Raw genomic sequence first — 20,109 nt, 5'->3', positions numbered from 1 at the left:
ATGATGTTTCCCAAATTCCTCCATCTTGTTGCAAATGACCGGGTTTCGTTGTTTTTGATTGCTGTATAGTATTCTATAGAGTACATGTCCCATAATTTCTTTATCCAGTCTACTGTTGATGGGCATTTAGGTTGATTCCAGGTCTTAGCTATTGTGAATTGAGCTGCAATAAACATTAATGTGCAGACAGCTTTTTTGTTGTGGAATCAGTTTTTGTTTGTTTGTTTGTTTTTTGGAGAAGTGCACTGAGATTTAGGCCTTAGACTACGTGTCTGGCTCCCCTTTTACTATGCATGTGTGAAGGGACAGGGTAAACACAGTTTGGTTGGAAAATCGCAAAAGCTCCTCCATTTGTATCTGGTTTGGGTTCCTCTTCTCACCCCATTCTACACTGAATCAATTTCTGGTTTCTGGGAATCCCTATGTTACCTTAACACCTCCTTCTCCCAACTCTTTTCAACACACTTTGCACATTTCCATCAGCTTCTACTTCCAGAAAAAGTTATAAATTCTAATAACCCTCCCACATTGTTCCATCTTAATTAAACTGCTTCATTTCAATGTGGTATCACTTCTATGAACTGAAGGCTTGTACTTAATATGTCATTTTGATCTCAAAGACAAGTGTTTTCATTTATTAATTGTTAATTTATTTTAATAAAATTGTTTGTATTTAAGATGTGCAATATAATATCCTGCATATGTACATATGTATGTATATAAATAAGCAGAATATATAAACAGTATACATTTCACTATATGAATATTTACTCATATATATACATACCATGAAAAGATTCCTATGAACCAGCTAATTCATATATTTGTCTCCTCAGTTAGTTTCAGTTTTCTGGCTTTGCTGAGAGCCCCTGAAATTTGTTCTACAAATTTTCAATACAAATGTGAGCATTAATTGAAAACCTAGACATATTTTTCTTGTTTTTAGTTGTGCAATGAAGTGAGAAAAAATAATATTTAGTGTTTTTCTTTTTAATTGATAATTATACTTAAATATTTACATGTTAGTAGTTTTAGTATATCTAGGGAATATTTGATGTTAATGCATTGTAGAACCTATGGCAAAAGAAAAATTTAGGAATATTGGTCTTGTATGTATTTAAAATTTTAATATACTGTTCACTGTGGATATTCTTGCCTTAGTATTGATTTAAAAACACTTTTAAGTATGTTTCATCTTGTTCATTGGGTATTTTTGTGTTCCCTTAAATTTTGTGCCAGAGCCAAGTGTATCACCGCAAACAAGTTTTCAATTCTGCTTGACATGGTCCCCAAAGTGATTGATTGTGTTATATTCTTGTTCAGCAATAATCATGAGTGTAATCGTAAATTAGTATCCATATAAGAAGGGTACTGCAGAAACACCTGAGGCCAAAATGTGTGCCATAATTCTTATGTTTGCCAATATAACATATTGAAAGACTTGATCTTCTAGATCTAAGTATTCTCATTTCCAAGAGCCCGACGTTATAATGCCAACACCTACCTATGAAGTATGGGGCACATCATTCATTAAAGCATTGCTTATTTGTACTTTCCAAAAATTAATGAAAACCTGGTGTATGTATGACAGTTTAATATAGGGCAGAATGGAAAGAACCTTCTTGTGCAAGAGAAGAGGGTGATCCTTAAAGAGACAGTAGTGGCACCCGAAATCAGCAGGAGGCTTTAGACATAGCGATCTGAAATGAGATGTGAAAGTAATAAAATTAAGCTTTTACCTCTGCCTAAACTAATTTCCCTTTGCTCTAATTATTTAGAAAGAGTGAAATTCGTTATCCACAAGTAAGCCTGAGTGAATTTTCATTGCTCTAGTGAATAGAACATTTAAAAGTATTTGTGAATTTTACTTTCTTATATCTAACACATTTCACAAACATATACAAAAATAGAATGTGGCAACATTAATAAAATCAAGGTCAATAATCATAAAAGGTATTAAGAAGAAAGCCAAGATGATTGGCATCTTTATCTGTGATAAATGATGGCAAGATGAAAACAGTACATTTACTAATGGAACCATACAATCATAAACTATTTCGTCCATAAATATCCAAAATAAAGTTATCATTTTCCAGAAATGAAAACACTTCAACATTACAGTGTGTACTGCCCTAAATGGATTCCAGAAAATAATTTATCAGATGGCTATATTTAAAATGTCACTCAAGCTTCCTGAGTAGTTTAAAGGTGGATTCCTATCTGCCTTAATCTGTATTAGCAGAGAAAAACAAAAGACATTTTCAGAAGACTAAATGCTTGGTGTAACACACACACACACACATACACACAGGGTTTTCAATTAAATGCTACCTGAAGCACAGAAGAGGCAAATTAGTGCTTTAATTATTCATCAGGCTTAATTTCGTAAAACCAACTCTCAATCATCATAATGTAAAAATTCTTCTGTTTCATGATTGCAATTTTGGTTGTCATAAGAATCACTTACTTTGTTTCCTGTACTCCCTCTTTAAGGAAATAAGGTGCATGTCTAAAGTACAGATTCTGTATTTAAAGTGCTTGATTTTTCAGTTTAGATTTGTGATGTGGGACAAGGCACTTTATTTCTTGGGTTTTAGTGACAATTAAAATGACAATTATATTTTTATAATATTTTCAATAATTAAATGACAAGAAGCAGCTCTGACAGATTGAGACCTAAATAATTGTTAGAAATTGATGTCATAATTTTGAAGAATGACAAAAGTACTTAATCAAGTTGGAGAATTAATTTTAGAAAAGCATGGTTAAAGTGCGTGTGGGGAGCAATCCGGACTAGACTAAGTTACTCGAATTAGGACTTATTCTATGCATCTGCTCTCCCACAATATGGCGCTGGGAGAGAAGTAAACAGCTTCCGCACAGCTGCCTCCAGTTCAACCAATTAACTGTAGGACTTGCTCCTGATTGGAGAGCAGCGTACTCAGCCGAGTTGGGATTGGCGGAGGAGGACTATAAAGGAGGAGAGAGACGGCATGCACGAGGAACATCTATGGGGAACATCTAAGGGAACCCGTGCAGCCCCCGAGAGACCCGGCCGGCGGTGTGCCGCTCCCCTGCGGAAGTGGGGAATGCGGCCAGGGGGAACTGCCCTTCCACGGAGGTGGAAGGGATAGTAGCCAACCCGGGAAGAACCAGCAGCAAACCCGGGGAGGGCCGAGCAGACGAAAGAACAGCGCAGGGTTCAGTGTTGCTCCTCCACGAAGAGGGGGAGCGACATAATGGTGCCGTGACTCGGATATGAAGCCTAGGCAGGGTCCTGTGTCGTTCCTCCACGAAGAGGGGGAGCGACATAATGGTGCCGTGACTCGGATAGGAAACCTAGGACGGATAGAAAACTTAGGAGGGAAGAAACGTGACTCGGATAGGAAACCTAGGACGGATAAAAAACTTAGGAGGGAAGAAACGGGAAGAACTGGGAAAATACCGGAGAGAGAGACTAGCAAACAGCCTAGGGAAAAGCCGGACGAAAAAGGTGCCGGAAGAAGCTATTGAAAGCCTAGGCATAGACTCGGATACGGACTACGGGGGGAAGCTGGGAGGAATCTCTAAGGTCGAAAGCGAAAGTGAAAGCTAGAACAAACAGACTCGGACGCGGACTGTGGGGAGAGGCCAGGAGAAATGAGGGAGGAATATCGTTGGAGGAAAGCTTGGGGAAACATACCGGGTAGAGAAAAATGTTAGGGAAATTGAAGCCGCGGGGGGCAGGCCGAGGCGGAGACGAAAGCCACTTTGGGGTTCTCAAGTTAGCCCGGGAATAGGGGGCGAAAAGTTGAAACCAGAAGCTGAGACGCAAGCCAGATTGGGATCCGTCTGATTAGCCCGGGGAGCAAAGGACGGGAAGCCAGATCGTGGGGCGGAGACGTACGCTGGGTTGAATTCGCCAGGCTAGCCCGGGGAACTTAGATTGAATCCTAGTGGCGGAGACGCAAGCTACGCTGTGTTACTCGCGGAAGCCGCCGCGTGCAGAGAGAGCACGGGGCGTGAATAGATAGGGAACGCTGGCGTAGGCCGTGGTTCAGACGCGAAAGGGTTAAGCGTGGAGACCGCGGACCGCGCAAAGCCGGGAAGCCGCGCAGAGAGGCGCGCGGGCTGAAGCGGCGCAGAGCCGGGAACCCGCCGGCGGGGCGAGGTGCCGGAAAGCCGCAGGGATAAGAGAAACAGAAGTTTGGAAGTGAAGTAAAAGAGAAATGGGAATGCTGGAAGATAGAAGTGAAATGGGAGAGGTAGGAATGCCCGGAGATAGAGAAATAGAGAAAAATAAGGCCTCCCCTCAACATGCCAATTAGAAGGCTTGGATTCGGTCTGCCTGATTTAAGGCGGTAAGCGCCAGCAAAGCTCGACCAGAGTATGAGCTGCAGGTCACCGAAGATAGGCACAAACCAACACTAATAAGTCTCCCCCACAATACGGCAATGAGAAGGCTTGGATTCGGTTTGCCTGATAGGTTTTGTAAACACCTGCAGGCAGTTCTAGCAGAGCAGAGTATGCGCTGCAGGGCACCGAATACAGGCACGCATCAGCGCCTAAAAACCTCCTCACAACATGGCGAAGAGAGGACCCGGATTCGGTTTGCCTGATGGATAGGACTTGTAAGAGCCTGTGGCAACTCTAGTGTGTGCCGCGGGACACCGAAGACAGGCGCGTATCAACGCCAAAAATAAAAAGAAAGGGGGATCTGTGGGGAGCAATCCGGACTAGACTAAGTTACTCGAATTAGGACTTATTCTATGCATCTGCTCTCCCACAATATGGCGCTGGGAGAGAAGTAAACAGCTTCCGCACAGCTGCCTCCAGTTCAACCAATTAACTGTAGGACTTGCTCCTGATTGGAGAGCAGCGTACTCAGCCGAGTTGGGATTGGCGGAGGAGGACTATAAAGGAGGAGAGAGACGGCATGCACGAGGAACATCTATGGGGAACATCTAAGGGAACCCGTGCAGCCCCCGAGAGACCCGGCCGGCGGTGTGCCGCTCCCCTGCGGAAGTGGGGAATGCGGCCAGGGGGAACTGCCCTTCCACGGAGGTGGAAGGGATAGTAGCCAACCCGGGAAGAACCAGCAGCAAACCCGGGGAGGGCCGAGCAGACGAAAGAACAGCGCAGGGTTCAGTGTTGCTCCTCCACGAAGAGGGGGAGCGACAGTGCGGAGTGAAATTTCTGATAGAACACACCCCAGCAGTTACTGTAAAATGTGCCTCTGTGTATACTTAAACATTGTCTTCTATCTAACTATAAATTGTGTATATAATCACACTGCTAGGGGATAGTATGTGCCGTGTGAACCTGTCTTTCCCTTGGAAAAGACATTTTCTATAATTCCTGGTGCTATATGCTAACCCATTTGGGCCAGTACACATATGGAGCCATTTAGGAAGAAAATCTCATGATAGAGATCTAGAAATTGCTGAAAAAGAGGAAACTAAAACTAGAAGATGCTGAAAAAATTCAGGTGTCACCCCATTCCTATTTAAAGCAAATACCTAGAGGGATGGTGGTGTCAACATTTAGATGAGAATTATATAATAGCTATTTAACTGTTACTTTTAAAAAAATTTTTAAAGGCAGATCCTTTAGAGTGAAAAACAAATGCTTTAAAGATTTCGAAATATATTTCAAGTACTGTAGCACAACCTATTTCCAGGAAACATATGTATCAAGTAAGTTATCACTGAAACTGTAAAATGAAATGAAGAATTGAAGCCATCATTTAACAAGCCCGTGTTCTCTCTCCTTCCCCATCTCTCTGCTCTTCTTCATATTGATCCTTATCTGAAGTTTGCCCCGGATCTGTTAGTTCTTTCTCTTTGGATGATTTTCATTTACCATTGAGGTTCATTCAAATCTTGGCTTAGGGCCAGGTGATGTGGCTCAAGTTAATCCTCCGCCTGTGGTGGCCCGCATCCCATAGGGGTGCCGGTTCAAGTCCCTGCTGCTCCTCTTCCGATCCAGCTCTCTGCTATGGCCTAGGAAAGCAGAAGATGGCCCAAGTCCTTGGGGTCCTGCACCTGTGTGAGAGATTGGAAGAAGCTCCTGGCTCCTGGCTTCAGATTTGCGCATCTCTGGCCGTTGCAGCCATTTGGGGAGTGAAGACTTCTCTCTCTCTCTCACTGTCTGTAACTCTACCTCTCATATACATAAATAAAATATTAAAAAAAAAAACTTTGCTTGGGTTTTACTCCTTTTAGTCAGTAAAATCCATGTTAGGAGCTCACTGTTTGTGCTTCTAGCAACCTGAACTTCCCAGATCACAGTATTTAACCTATTCCATTATACTACCTCCTTTTCTATTCATTTCCTCACTGCTTAGAAACACTTTGAAGACAATGGTAACACACATCTTATCACAGATAACACCAGAGTCATTACCGGGTTAGGGCTCAGTAAATGTTTGCCCAAGAGAAGTATAGAGAAAAGAGAAAGGGAAAGAATAGGATTGAAGGCAGAAAGGAGAACAAGCAGTGCTTTGTTCTTTCCAATGACAGTAAAACTGTTAGAAATCTCACAAACATGGTGCCAAGAGACCTCGTGCTGAACAAACTTGAGGGATCTTATTAATGTAAATACATGACAGCAGATCAAATATTGTTCTTTAATCTACCTAATATTTAACTTTCAATGTTTTTTAATGACTGAGCCAGGAAAAAAATTTATCATACCAGCTGACTTTGTTTGCTACAATCTTTCAAGCGTGAAGATCAAAATACTCATACAATAATATAATGCATCTGAAATAATGATAGAGACAAAAAGCTTTATGGAAAAGCATTGCATTAATCATTAAGAAATAAAAGACTATTATTTTTATTCGGTTTGAAAAACTTCTTTGCTACAAGTACTCATGAAGGAACATAGAAGTGATCGAATTTATTCTATAAGACAAGTGATCACATCATGTCTTATTTTTCAAGATGTGTGATGAAATATAATATAAAAAAAGAAGAAATTAGCAATTCCCAACTGACTCTCGCTGGGATTAAACATGACAATGGGTCTGATCTGATTTCATCATCATTTAAAAAATCATCTATTATTTTTCACTTTATGTTTCTGTGTGGGAGCAAACTGTTGAAATCTTTACTTAATGTATGCTAAACTGATCTTCTGTATATAAAGAGAATTGAAAATGAATCTTGATGTGAATGGAAGGGGAGAGGGAGTGGGAAAGGGGAGGGTTGTGGGTGGGAGGGATGTTATGGGGGGAAGCCATTGTAATCCATAAGCTGTACTTTGGAAATTTATATTCATTAAATAAAAGTTAAAAAAAAAAAGAAATATAATATATACACTTAGTGTATATATAAAAACTGAGGGTTTCGTTTGTTTTTAACATTTAATTTTGTTTCTTGACATTTAATTTAAATACAGCATGCATACCAAAAATGCACATACATGAACAGAAAAATGGTTTGTTGTCCTCTGACTACACTCATAACCAACACCCATATTAAGAACAAAAAATCACTAGTACGCCAAAATCCTTTTAATGTGTGCAAGAAGAGTCTGTTGTCATTTACATGGTATTATTCAGTAAAGAAATATTTATAATTAATAACAAATGATATGCTATCCACACAACTGTGTAGTTTCTATAGATTGACACCCATGAAGCAGAAAAGATGTGATAGTTTTCTTTATGGATCTGGTTTATTTAATGTTGTTTATTGACTTTCTGCTTCTTCCATTTTGTTGTAAATGTAAGGATTCTCTTCTTTTTTATGGTTGAGTTGTATTCCTTAATGTATATATACCACATTCCTTTATTCAGTCACCCGTTGATGAATATGTAGCTTGGTTCCATATATTAGCAATTGTGAATTGAATTGCTGTAAGTAGAGGAGTGCAGATGTCTCTTCCATATGCTGATTTCATTCCCTTGGATTAAATTCCCAGGAGTGGGATGGCTGAGTCATATTGTAGATCGATTTTTAGCTTTCTGAGTTTCGCCAAGCAGGTTTCCATAAGGGTTTTACTAATTTGCATTTCTACCAAGAGTGTCTTAGAGTAAATTTTTCTCTGTAACCTCAACATTCTTACTTATTTTTTTAATTTTTGGATAATAGCCATTCTTTTAATGTTTTTATTTATAAATTCTAGATTTTAATTCTTTATCAGATGCATAGTTTCCAAATATTTCTCCCACTCTTGAAGAGTTAAAACTGTATATGTGCGGGTGTAAAAAGTTAAGCTTAAGCTTACAGGTTTAAACCTTCCTGGTGCAGCTGTGAAAATAAGACAGAGTAAAGTAGCACCTTGACAGTAGGGACTCCATTTTGGAGCACTTGAGACTGCATTCTGGGAAAGCAACCCCCCCCCCCCCCCCCGTGAGACTCTGGTCCGAAACTATGATCTCAAATAGTCGGACAATAGCAGTGCACTACATCACCCTTGGCAACGCACAAAAAACCCCTAGCATGATTGCTCAAGCTTAAAAGTAGAAAGGTTGCACCTGGGTTACCTGGGCTAATAATGAAGATGTGATTTGTCTATGTCTTAAAATCATAATTGCTGATTGTAAGATTTTAGCAACCGCTTAGCAACCGTGTATTCTCTCCCCCCTCCCGATTTTGCGGTTTTTGCCTTTATAAACCCTATGCTGTAGTTCCTCACGGCTCCTCTGTCCTTGTCAGAGGGCCCCAACATGTTGGATCAATAAATTTAACCCTTTGCTGGTTGCATGAGAGAAAAAGTCTCTTGGAGTCGTTCCTTGGGCGGTGGGCTTTTTCGGACCCTAACACTCTCATCACTGTTTATTGCTTCCTTTGCTCTCAGAAGGTACTTAGCTTGATATAATCCCATTTGTGGATTTTTGCTTTTCTTATTTGTGCTTCTGGGATTTTATCCAAGAATTTTTTACCTAGGCCAATGTATTAAAACATTTCCCCTAGGTTTTCCTCTGGTAATTTAATGGTTTAAGGTCTTAGGATTTGATCCTTGATCCACACATAAAATTGACACTCTTTTACATCATTTTTCATTCTAGTTCCCCTTTATAGTCCCTACTCCATTTCTATTCTCAAAATTGCTTTCTAGCCCAAGAGGCTGATCTGTATGAATCAGATTCATGATGTCATTGGTTTGCAGTTGAGTTCAACCTGTGGAGAAAACTAGCAGGATTTAGGAAGCAGTGGACAGAATGAATTTGGGCTATTTCCTCTCCCCTAAACTTTCAAATTGACCTCAAACTAACTAATATTGAACAAAAATCATCCAAATGACCATGACAGCTGATAACATCCCAATCTCTCTCACTGGTTTCCAAAATTCATCCTCTGTCTTGGTCCGTCTGGATAAGAGAGGTACTAGTTAAGCTGCTGCTAACTTCAAAGTAATGCAGTAACCCTTGTTATCTACTTGTCCCCAGACTCTTGTCTATCTCCCAGAACACATTAGTAATTTTTCAAAGTGAGTCATAGGCTTTTTATTTTCCCAAAACTCTTACAGAATACCGATATCGCTGTCAACGATATTGATATATGTACATCCCTGTTAAGGCAGAATATTTCAGTGATTGGATTAATATTTCCTTTGTTTGGTAGATTCAGAATAATAAATTTATACAATCCATCAATGAACTTTTTATCTGGATGAAAAAATAACACATAAATATGCATAGGAATCACTTAAGGTCTGGTCTGCTTTTTCAAATACACAGATGATGCTCCTTTATTTTGATAATGTAATTCTTTAAAACATCAAATTAACTTTTATTTTAATTTATGCTACTTCATTTATCCTGACTGGAAACCTCTTGATGAGCCACCCAATTTCTTGTTACATTTTCCCCCATTGTGGAAGTACACAAATCATGTCCATTAACCTACACTATTCATGAGACTAAAATGGAATCTTCATTGATCTATTTAGTTAAGCCACGCATTAAATTCTCTTAGTCAATGAATTAAGATATTTTACATGTGAAAGATGTTAAAATTTGAGGGTTCTCTTTAATAAAACTTATAAAATATATGATTGGGTATGATTACTATTTATTTAAGATAATACAATTAATATCATTAAAGTTTCAAGCTAAATAAAATGTTATAAACACAAGAAAATACTGAGGATATAATTTTAATGAATTGCAAGTAGTTCATCGGTATAATATATTTATATTTATCCCTTCTCTTTTTTTAAGATTTTATTTGTTTATTTGAAAGGTAGAATTACAGAGAGTGAGAGAGAGAGAGAGAAAGAGAGAGAGTTTTTCCATCCACTGGTTCACTCCCCAAATAGTCGAAACAGCCAGAGCTGGGCTGATCGGAAGCCAGGAGCCAGGAGCTTCATCTGGGTCTTCCAGTGGGTGAGGGTCCAAAGGACTTGGGCCATCTTCCACAGCTTTCTCAGGCCTTAGCAGAGAGCTGGATCAGAAGTGGAGCAGCCGGGACTTGATCTGGCACCCGTATGGGATGCTGGTGCTTCAGGCTCCTATTTTATCCCTTTTCAAAATGCATAGCCCTTGGTCCTCACTTCTTGTAATTCTTTTTATTTTTCATTTTTTTAAGAGTTTCCATCTGATTTGTGCTACAATTCTAAGAACATAATGATATTCCCTTATAATTTTAGAGTATCATTTTCTATAGAGAGAATATGGTTTTATTTCCTATAGAGAGAATAGTTTTCTTCAGCAAAGTGAAAACCAAATTTTGTTTCAATTATTGGTGATGACTTGCTATATATAGTTCCACAAATGTATGCCCTAAAAATAGAGCAATTCTGATAAATTCCGTTTCATATTATTTCCATTGAAAAGGGAAAATATCTATATATTATATAAAACCTGTATTCCATATCAGAAAAAAATTTCCACTTTAGTAATTTATAGATTAGGATTGGAGTCAGTGGCAATTTTATTAATGTGTTACTCCAAAAAATGTTTATAGACTAGTTTCTTAATTTTTATTTCAATTCTTTTGGTTTCCACCACCATCTACACCCTTCCAGTGGCAGACTGAATATATATGTTCATATTATGTTTCCACCAAAGCAGTGGTCAATAAGCCATCAAGCCAGAAAATGTTAACTGCCAATTCAAGGTGAGATAGATTGCAAACCATGTATATAAGCCCCATAAACAGAAAGCTTGGTGAACTCCCAACTAAAATTTTCTTGAGCCAGATGTCCAAAATATTTAATATCACATGACCACCACCTGAAACAAAAGATGGTTCAAGAAAAGGTAAGCTGGGGCCAACGCCGTGGCACAGCGGGTTAATCCTCCACCTGTGGCGCCAGAATCCCATATGGGCGCTGGCTCTAGTTTCGTCTGCTCCTCTTCCAATCCAGCTCTCTGCTATGGCCTGGGAAAGCAGTAGAAGATGGCCCAGTGCTTGGGCACCTGCACCCAAGAGGGAAACTGGGAAGAAGCACCTGTCTCCTGCCTTCGAATCGACGCAGCTCTGGCCATTGCAGCCATTTGGGGAGTGAACCAACGGAAGGAAGACCTTTCTCTCTGTCTCTCCCTCTCACTGTCTATAACTCTACCTCTCAAATAAATAAATAAAATCTTAAAAAATAAAGAAAGGGTAAACCAAAGTACAAAATGCCTTAATTATTTAAGACTTAAATAATTTAGCTTACATATTATAGAAATAGCTTACATATTTATATATGTATAATATATATAAATAGCTGAAATATTTCATGGAAAATTTTTATATTTTATTTCTTTTTGAAGTATTTCTGAAGAGCTTGTTCTTTGCATAAGGATTATTTTGCATTTTAATGAGATATGGTTCTTAAACTTTGAATTAAAAATTATTGTAAGTGGTGCTGTTTTATGCAACTATCACATACAGCATTTTTTTTCTCAAATAATAAAATTTGGTTTTATTTTAGGACATAAAGTAAAGGAGAGAGAGACTGAGAGAGAATCTAGTCCCATGCACTGCTTCACTCCCTAAATGCCCACAATATCCTCGGTCAGGCCAGGCTGAAGCCAGAATTCAGGAACTATATCCAGGTCTTAGATATGGGTAGCACTGAGACAGCTGCTTGAATCATAACCTGCTGGCTCCCAGGGTACACACTGGCAGGAAACTGGAATCAAGAAGGCAGCCAGAACTTGAACCCAGGCATGCTGATCAGAGATGTGGGCATCCTGAATGATATCTTCCCCTACAGACCAAATATTCCCCCACCAGAAATAAACTTTTAAAATATATATGTGTGTGTGTGTGTGTGTGTGTGTGTATCATGACAATAATCAATAGTGTAAAAGTTATTTAAGTATATTAAAGGTAATATATTAGAACACTTATTGAAATCCTATTCATTATTAATGATCTCCAGACAAATATTTTTAAGTTGTTTAAAACAAATAGGCTCAAGAGTACTTTTGATTTTTCAAAGTTTAAGAATAAACCTCAATGCTCATACAAGCATTAAGATCAAAGTGTTTTCCTTTGGTGAGATACGTTTTAAATAATCACTTTGCATATCTCAATTAGACAAATCTCAAGGAATAAAATTGAAAAAGATTTAACTTTTATTGTTAGTAAAACAGAAAAAAATTCTGATTACCTTAAGATTCAAAGCTCTTTCATAGTTTTGTTCCTGACAAATGACTACCCTTTGATTTGCAGTCATTAAAGCTCTGGACAGCCTTAAGTAGAAGATCAAGTGAATAACTCAGAGGGAAAGAGAGTAAAGTGATTAAAGAGGGAGAAAGGAAAAAAACACTTCTATTAAAAATTCCAAAAAGAACACAATGAAAGGCATTGTCAGAAAACATTACAATTATTTGTTAGGCAGGCCAAGAATCCATAAGTAGAGAAAAATAAAAAGTAACACCCCAGGAATACTGGTTGATTTTAATCAGTAGAATTCTCCTTAACACAGAAACAAAGTTTATACACTAAAGTTCCCTAACTGAGGGAGGAAATAATACCAAATAATGGAAAGGAAGAAATAGAAGGTGTTCCAGGTTTAGTATTTAGTATAACAAATGTGTTCCGGGTTTTGATGTCACAGAGCACACAGTTCACAGATCCCAGAATGTTTCCTTGTTTGTAAATCATTCAGGTTCTTCTCAAGATTGTTAGCTTGCATTTTTCCTTGTTCTCACTATAAAATTCAAGGCTTCATCTAGAGAAAAAACCCTGGCATTCCCAGAGCCAGCTGCCTTGTTGATGTGGGTTGGTTGGTGCTCTGCCTTGGAATTCAAGTCTGGGTGAAGTGACTGACTGAGGGGAGGAAGGCACTCTATGGGCCTCAGTGGGCACCCTATCTTCTGCCAACCCTCCAGGCCACACACAGAGTTAGTAGAGACTGCGGATTTATCATTCAGATAAAATCCCCCATTCATGCACGGGGCACAGCAGCCTCCTCTTGCCTTATTAACATGGTGTTTCCTCCCTGTTGATTGTTGCGTTCCTTGCTCCAAGAATGGCATCCTCCCTGCCCCCAGCTGCAGGAAGCACTGGCAATGTTCTACTCATTGCTGCATTATTGTACTGTTCCCACTGCCTAGACCATCTCTCTTTGTAGAATTCCTACTGCAAACTTCTCTCAAACATTACCTTAAGAATGCAGTTCCTCCCCGTTTCTTCTATTATCTTCCTGTGGTCAAAAAAGCAAGTCTTTTCTCTAATCAGCCATCTTGGATCTCGCAATTAAGTTTTTCATATCAAGTATCCATATCTCAGTCTATATATAAAAAAGATTGCTTCATTTATTTGAAAGAGAAAGAGAGAGAATTCCCATTTGCAGGTTCACTCCTCAAAAGGTCACAACAGTCAGGACCAGAACTCTATCTGGGTCTCCCACATGTGTAGCAGGGGCCCAAGCCCTTGGGCCATCATCCAGTGCTTTTCCAGATACACTAACAGACAACTGGATGAGAAGCAAAGCAGTACAGTATTCAACAGGTACTTATATTGGATTCCAGCTTTGAAGACTGCATCTTAACCCACTGTGCCCCAGGGCCAGCCCAAGCACATTAGTCTTCAACTGTATCCACCATACAGTCTCCATTCTACTCTATTCTTATTCTTCTGCTCTGTCTTTTATTTGCTCAATTCTTCTTCCCACTGAGCTGCTCAGAAAAACCCAAGAGTCAATGGCATCCATCAGGAAATCAATAATAATCCAAGCAGAGATTACTACCTCTGAACATTGCCACTTTTTAACCTTCCAGCTGCATTACTGTATTCTGTTCAGAGAGGCAAAAACATTTTATCTCCCCAATTCTGTACCATACATGGTTTACTGGTTCCCAGTGCAATTTTTATTTTGCCCCAAACTTCTCCACACATTTCTGCCTTTAAGTCTTCTCTCAGGAAATCAAAGTAGATGAAGTAAGGAAACAGAAGGCATTACATCACTGTTGTTAATATCTTGCTGTTATCCATTTCCTTTAAAATGGAAAAGCAACATGAGTTCAAGCAGATGTCCTAGAGATGTGGGTTGGTATAGCTATGAGTAGATTTTAGCAAGCCTGCTTTAGGACAATCAAAAAGAAGGAAGGAAAAAGAAAGAAAGGAAGAAAAGAGAGAGAGAGAGAGGGAGAGGGAGGGAGGGACAAAAATGAAAACAGACTTAAGGCCTAGGTGTTTTTCCCATTAAAGCAACCATTTATTGTTTACAATTTTTTAAGATTTATTTCTTTATTTGAAAGGTAGAGTTATAGAGAAGCAGAGAGAGAAGTCTTCCATCCTCTGGTTCACTCCCCAAAAGGCTGCAATGGCTAAACCTGGGCTGATCCAAAACCAGGAGCCAGGAGCTTGTTCCAGGTCTCCCATGTGGGTACAGGGGCCCAAATACTTGGACCATCTGCTACTGCTTTCCTAGACTATAGCAGAGAGCTGGTTCAGAGGAGGAGCAGCCAGGACTCAAACTGGTGTCCATAGGGTGTGCCAGCATTGCAGGCAGTGGCTTTACCCACTACACTGCAGTGCAAACCTCTGTTTTCATGTTTTTATTAAAACTATCTATGAAGGTCTTATAGGTGATTTCCCAATGTTTCTTTAATTTAGATTTTTCATCATGATTATGAGATTTATTTATGTTATATGAAAATGTAGTTTTTATTTCATTTTTAAAAATATTATTTAAATTATACAAGTTTTAAGAATTTCCTATATACAGATTTAGGAACATGGTGACACGCACACCACCACCCATGCTCCAAATATTGTTACTCCTCCCTCTCACATTCCTACTCTTAAATTTTACAAACATATATTTTCAGGTTACTTAATGATGGTACAGTTAACCCAACACTAAGTAAAAGTTCAACAAATAGTATGAAGGGAAAAAAGAATAATAAAACAAAATACTGTTTCTCAACGGGAAAAACAAGAGCAGTAAACTATCATTGAATCTCAAAATGTATATTTCACTCCAATACATTATATTTTAGGTTCTCTACTAGTTACCTCAGATCAGGGAAAACATATGATACCTGTCTTTTTTAGATTGGCTTATTTCATTAAGTATAATGGTTTCCAGTTGCATCCATACAGTTGCAAAAGACAAAATTTCATGTTTTCTACAATTGAGTATATATACTCCATAATTTCTTTATCCAGTTTAAAGTTGATGGACATCTGGGTTGATTCCATATCTAGCTATTGTGAATTGTGCTGTGATGAACAAGGAGGTACAAATAAGTCTTTCAAATACTAATTTCTTTTGGTTTGTGTAAATTCCCAGGAGTGGAATGACTGGATCATACAGAAGGTCTATATTAACATTTCTGAGGTATGTCCATACTGTCTTCCATAGTGGCTGTACCAGTTTACATTCCCACTGGCAGTGGGACTACAGTACATTTTTCCCACCACGTCTTTGCCAGCATTTTTCATTTGTTGATTTCTGTATAAGAATCATTCTAACTGGAGTGAGGCAAAACCTCACCATCATTTTGATTTGCATTTTTCTGATGGCTAGTACCCTGTGCTTTTTCTCAAGTGTCTGTTGGCCATTTGAATTTCCTGTTTAAGTGCTTTGCCCATTTCTTAAATTGTTTTATTGTTGTTGAATTTCTTGAGCTCTTATAGAATCTCAGTGATAACCCTTTATCAGTTGTGTAGTTTGCAAATATTTTCTCTCATTCTGTCTGTTGCCTCTTCATTTTGCTGTGTGTTTCTTTGGCAGTGCTTTGGCTTCTCAGCTTGATGTAATCCCAACTATCAATTTTGTCTGATTGTGCTTCTGGGTCTCTTTTCCAAGAAGTCCTTGCCTATGCCAATGTCTTGCAGAGTTTCCCCAAAGTTTTCTAATGATTTGATGGTATCAGGTCATAGATTTATGTCTGTGATCCATTTTGAGTGGATTTTTGTGTAAGGTGTAATGTAGGAGTCTAGTTTCATACTCTGCATGTGAAGATCCAGTTTCCTCCCCACCGTTTGTTAACGAGACTGTCCTTGCTCCAAGGATTGACTTTAGCTTGTTTGTCGAAGATAAGTTGGTTGTAGAGGCATGGACTGAAATCTAGAGTTTCTATTTTGTTCCATTGGTCTACAAGTCTGTTTCTGTGCCACTATCAGGCTGTTTTGATTATAACTCTCCTGTAACATGTCTTAAAATCTGTTACTGTGATGCCTCTAGCTTTGTTTTTGTTGTATAAGATTGCTTTATCTCTTGTGTTTCCAAATAAATTTTAGCTTTTTTTTTCTAGATCTGTGAAGCACATTGTTGGTATTTTGATTGGGATCACATTGGGCCAGCGCCGCGGCTCACTAGGCTAATCCTTTGCCTTGCGGCGCCGGCACACCAGGTTCTAGTCCCGGTCGGGGCACCGGATTCTGTCCCGGTTGCCTCTCTTCCAGGCCAGCTCTCTGCTGTGGCCAGGGAGTGCAGTGGAGGATGGCCCAAGTGCTTGGGCCCTGCACCCCATGGGAGACCAGGATAAGTACCTGGCTCCTGCCATTGGATCAGCACGCCGGCCGTGGCAGCCATTGGAGGGTGAACCAACGGCAAAAGAAGACCTTTCTCTCTGTCTCTCTCTCTCACTGTCCACTCTGCCTGTCAAAAAAAAAAAAAAAGCGGGGGGGATCACATTGAATCTATAAATTGTTTTGGTGGTATGGACATTAAGATCATTAAGATAATGTTGATTCTCTAATCCATGAACAAGGAAGATTTTTCCATTTTTTAATGTCTTCCATTTCTTTCTATAATGTTTCTCAATTTTCATCATAGAGATTTTTTACATCCTTGGTTAAATTTATCCCAACGTATTTAATTCTTTTTGGAGGAATCATGAATGGGCCTGATCTTAAATGTTCTTTCTGAGTCATGACATTGTATACACAAAGCCTATTGATTTTTCTTTGTTGGTTTCATATCCTGCCACTTTACCAAATTCTATTATAAGTTCCAGGAGTCTCTTAGTGAAGTCTTCCTGATCCATTTATATAGAATCATGTCATCTGCAAATAGGGATTGTTCAATTTCCTCCTTTGCAATTTGTATCCATTTGATTTCTTTACCTGGCTAAGGCTCTATATTAAATATCAACGGTGAGTGGACATCCTTGTCTGGTTCTGGATCTTAGGAGGAAGGCTTCCAGCTTTCCCCCTTTTAATAGGATGCTGGCTTGAGTTTGTCATGAATTGTCCTGATTGTGTTGAGGAATGTTCCTTCTATACCCAGTTTGCTTAAAGTTTTCATCATGAAAGGATGTTGTAGTTTATCAAATGCTTTCTCTGCATCTATTGAGATAACCATATGGTTTTTGTTCTTCAGTATGAGGGATATTCATTATAGTTCTCTTTCTATGTTGTGAGTCAGGCTTCATAGAAAGAGTTTGAGAGAATCCCCTCCCTTTCAATTATTTTGAATAGATTGAGAAGAATTGGATTTAGTCTGCTTTAAATGTCTGAACAAATTCATTAGTAAAGAAATCAGGACCAGGAGCTGGCTCCGTGGCGCAGTAGGTTATTCGGTTCTAGTCCCAGCTGTTCCTCTTCAAATCCAGCTCTCTGCTATGTTCTGGGAATGCAGTAGAAGATGGCCCAAGTGCTTGGGCCCCTAAACCTGCATGGGAGACCGGGAAGAAGCACCCAGCTCCAGGTTTCAGATTGGCACAGCTCCAGCTGTTGCAGCCATCTGGGGAGTGAACCAACGGAAGGAAGACATTTCTCTCTGTCTCTCCATCTCACTGTCTGTAACTCTAACTCTCACATAAATAAATAAATAAAATCTTAAAAAAAAAAAAAAGAAATCAATCTGGTCCTGGGCCTCTTTTGTTGGGAGGGTCTTTGTTATTGGTTCAATTTCAGTCCTGGTTAGTTTTCTATTTGTTCCTGACTCAATTTTGGTAGATTGCATGTTTCTAGGAAACTATCCATTTCTTCTAAGTTTTCCAATTTGTTGGTACACAGCTCTTTTTGAAATTTCTCTTTTTTTTTTTTTTTTTTTGAAGTTTGAAACTGGTCCACCCTTCCTCCAGGAAATTTGTTTTTTATATATTTTTTTATTTTTTTCAACTTCTATTTAATAAATATAAATTCCAAAGTATAATTTTTGAATTATAGCATCTTTGCCCTCCATAATCTCCCTCCCACCCACAAACATCCCATCTCCCACTCCCTCTCCCATCCCATTCTTTATCAAGATTCATTTTCAATTATCTCTATACACAGAAGATCAACCTAATATATACTAAGTAAAGATTTCAACAGACTGCACCCACACAGACACACAAAGTATAGAATACTGTTTGAGTATTAGTTCTACCATTAATTCACAAAGTACAACACCATAAGGACAGAGATCCTACATGAGGAGTAGGTGCACAGTGACTCCCATTGTTGATTTAACAATTGGCACTCTTATTTATGACGTCAGTCATCACCCAAGGCTCTTGTCATGAGCTGCCAAGGCTATGGAAGCCTCTTGAGTTCACCAACTCCAATCTTCTTTAGACAAGGCCATAGTCAAAGTGGAAGTTCTCTTATCCCTTCAGAGAAAGGTACCTCCTTCTTTGATGGCCCATTATTTCCACTGAGATCTCATTCACAGAGATCTTTCACTTAGGTCATTTTTTTGCCATAAATCTCCAACACTGTTTTTAAGTTTTCTATTTTCTTCTTCTTCTTGAATTTCTGCATTTTTTCAGCTGTTTGTGGAGTTTATTTTTGTTTTTTTTCTCTAGTGGCATTTATCTTTGAGCTATGCCTCTGTGTCTTAGTGGAATGTCTATACTTCCAGTGAATACAAAAAGGTCTGTACCGGGTGTGGCCAGGGAGCTCTGGTCAGTGCTCCAGTATGGGGCGAGTATCCAAGGTAAATTCCTAATTGGGCATGGTAGATCTCAATGCCTGGGTGTTGGTCCCCACTGTGTTTCACGCCACCATATGAACTGCAGAAATGATCTACACAGTCCTCACTGTAGGCACAGTTTCTGCTGCAATGGCCTGTTCTAGGCAACCAAGGATCGGAACATGTGGAACCAAACCCAGTGATTGCCCAGAGACCCAGTCACACCCCCCACTTTCTCATTTAACCACCATGTCCTGATGGTCCCAGCACACAAAACAACTATAGTAGCTGGGTGCAGAGGCTTTTCTCTGCCCTGCCAGCCTATCCAGTCAACAGAGAAGCAGATTTCCCCAGAGACAGCTCTGCCTATGCATCTTGATCCTGGGAAGATGCAGGTGCCTTACTGTCCTATGAGGTTGCCCAGTCACCTCCCAGCCAGGCTTAAAGTCAGTGGGGACTAGGAATTGTTCCCTCTGCTACCTCTGGATCACATGCATACACAAGAGCCACTGGCCAAATGTTGCTCTCACCCTGCCACTGCTGCCAGTACTGCCAAAAAAAAATGGTGTCCTATGTCAGGCAGTAGCTGTGCATGCACACAAAGTCCCACCCAAACCCAAAATGGCGCCTTCCCTTTTTCAGCAAGGCAGCATGGAACTGTAGTGAAGTTGGGGCAAGATAATCATGCACCCTCTACTTCCACTCTATCAATGAGAAACTGCTAGCAACTTCTAGCCCCTAGGGCTCTAGTCTGGGCTCACATCACGCTCTCTCTGGCTATCACACCATGGATTGCTGCAATTTGATTTCACCTCGGTCTCCAAGCTGTCGCTTGCTCCAGCTGTCAACTAGTGCAGTTGTTGTATTCTTGTTCATGCAGCTCAT

The 20,109-nt window shown here is 39.4% G+C and overlaps 1 pseudogene; it reads right to left on the bottom strand.

Annotated features, from left to right (window-relative positions):
- The window catches only part of LOC100353784 (heat shock protein HSP 90-beta-like), a 32,068-nt pseudogene extending 11,959 nt beyond the window's left edge, over window positions 1-20,109 (bottom strand).

This window comes from Oryctolagus cuniculus, chromosome 5 (assembly GCF_051225735.1).
Source record: "Oryctolagus cuniculus isolate XC-2025 breed Fujian yellow rabbit chromosome 5, ASM5122573v1, whole genome shotgun sequence".
NCBI classification, from domain to species: domain Eukaryota; kingdom Metazoa; phylum Chordata; class Mammalia; order Lagomorpha; family Leporidae; genus Oryctolagus; species Oryctolagus cuniculus.
The sequence above is the reverse complement of the archived record's forward strand: the minus strand, read 5'-3'. Positions and strand labels throughout refer to the sequence as shown.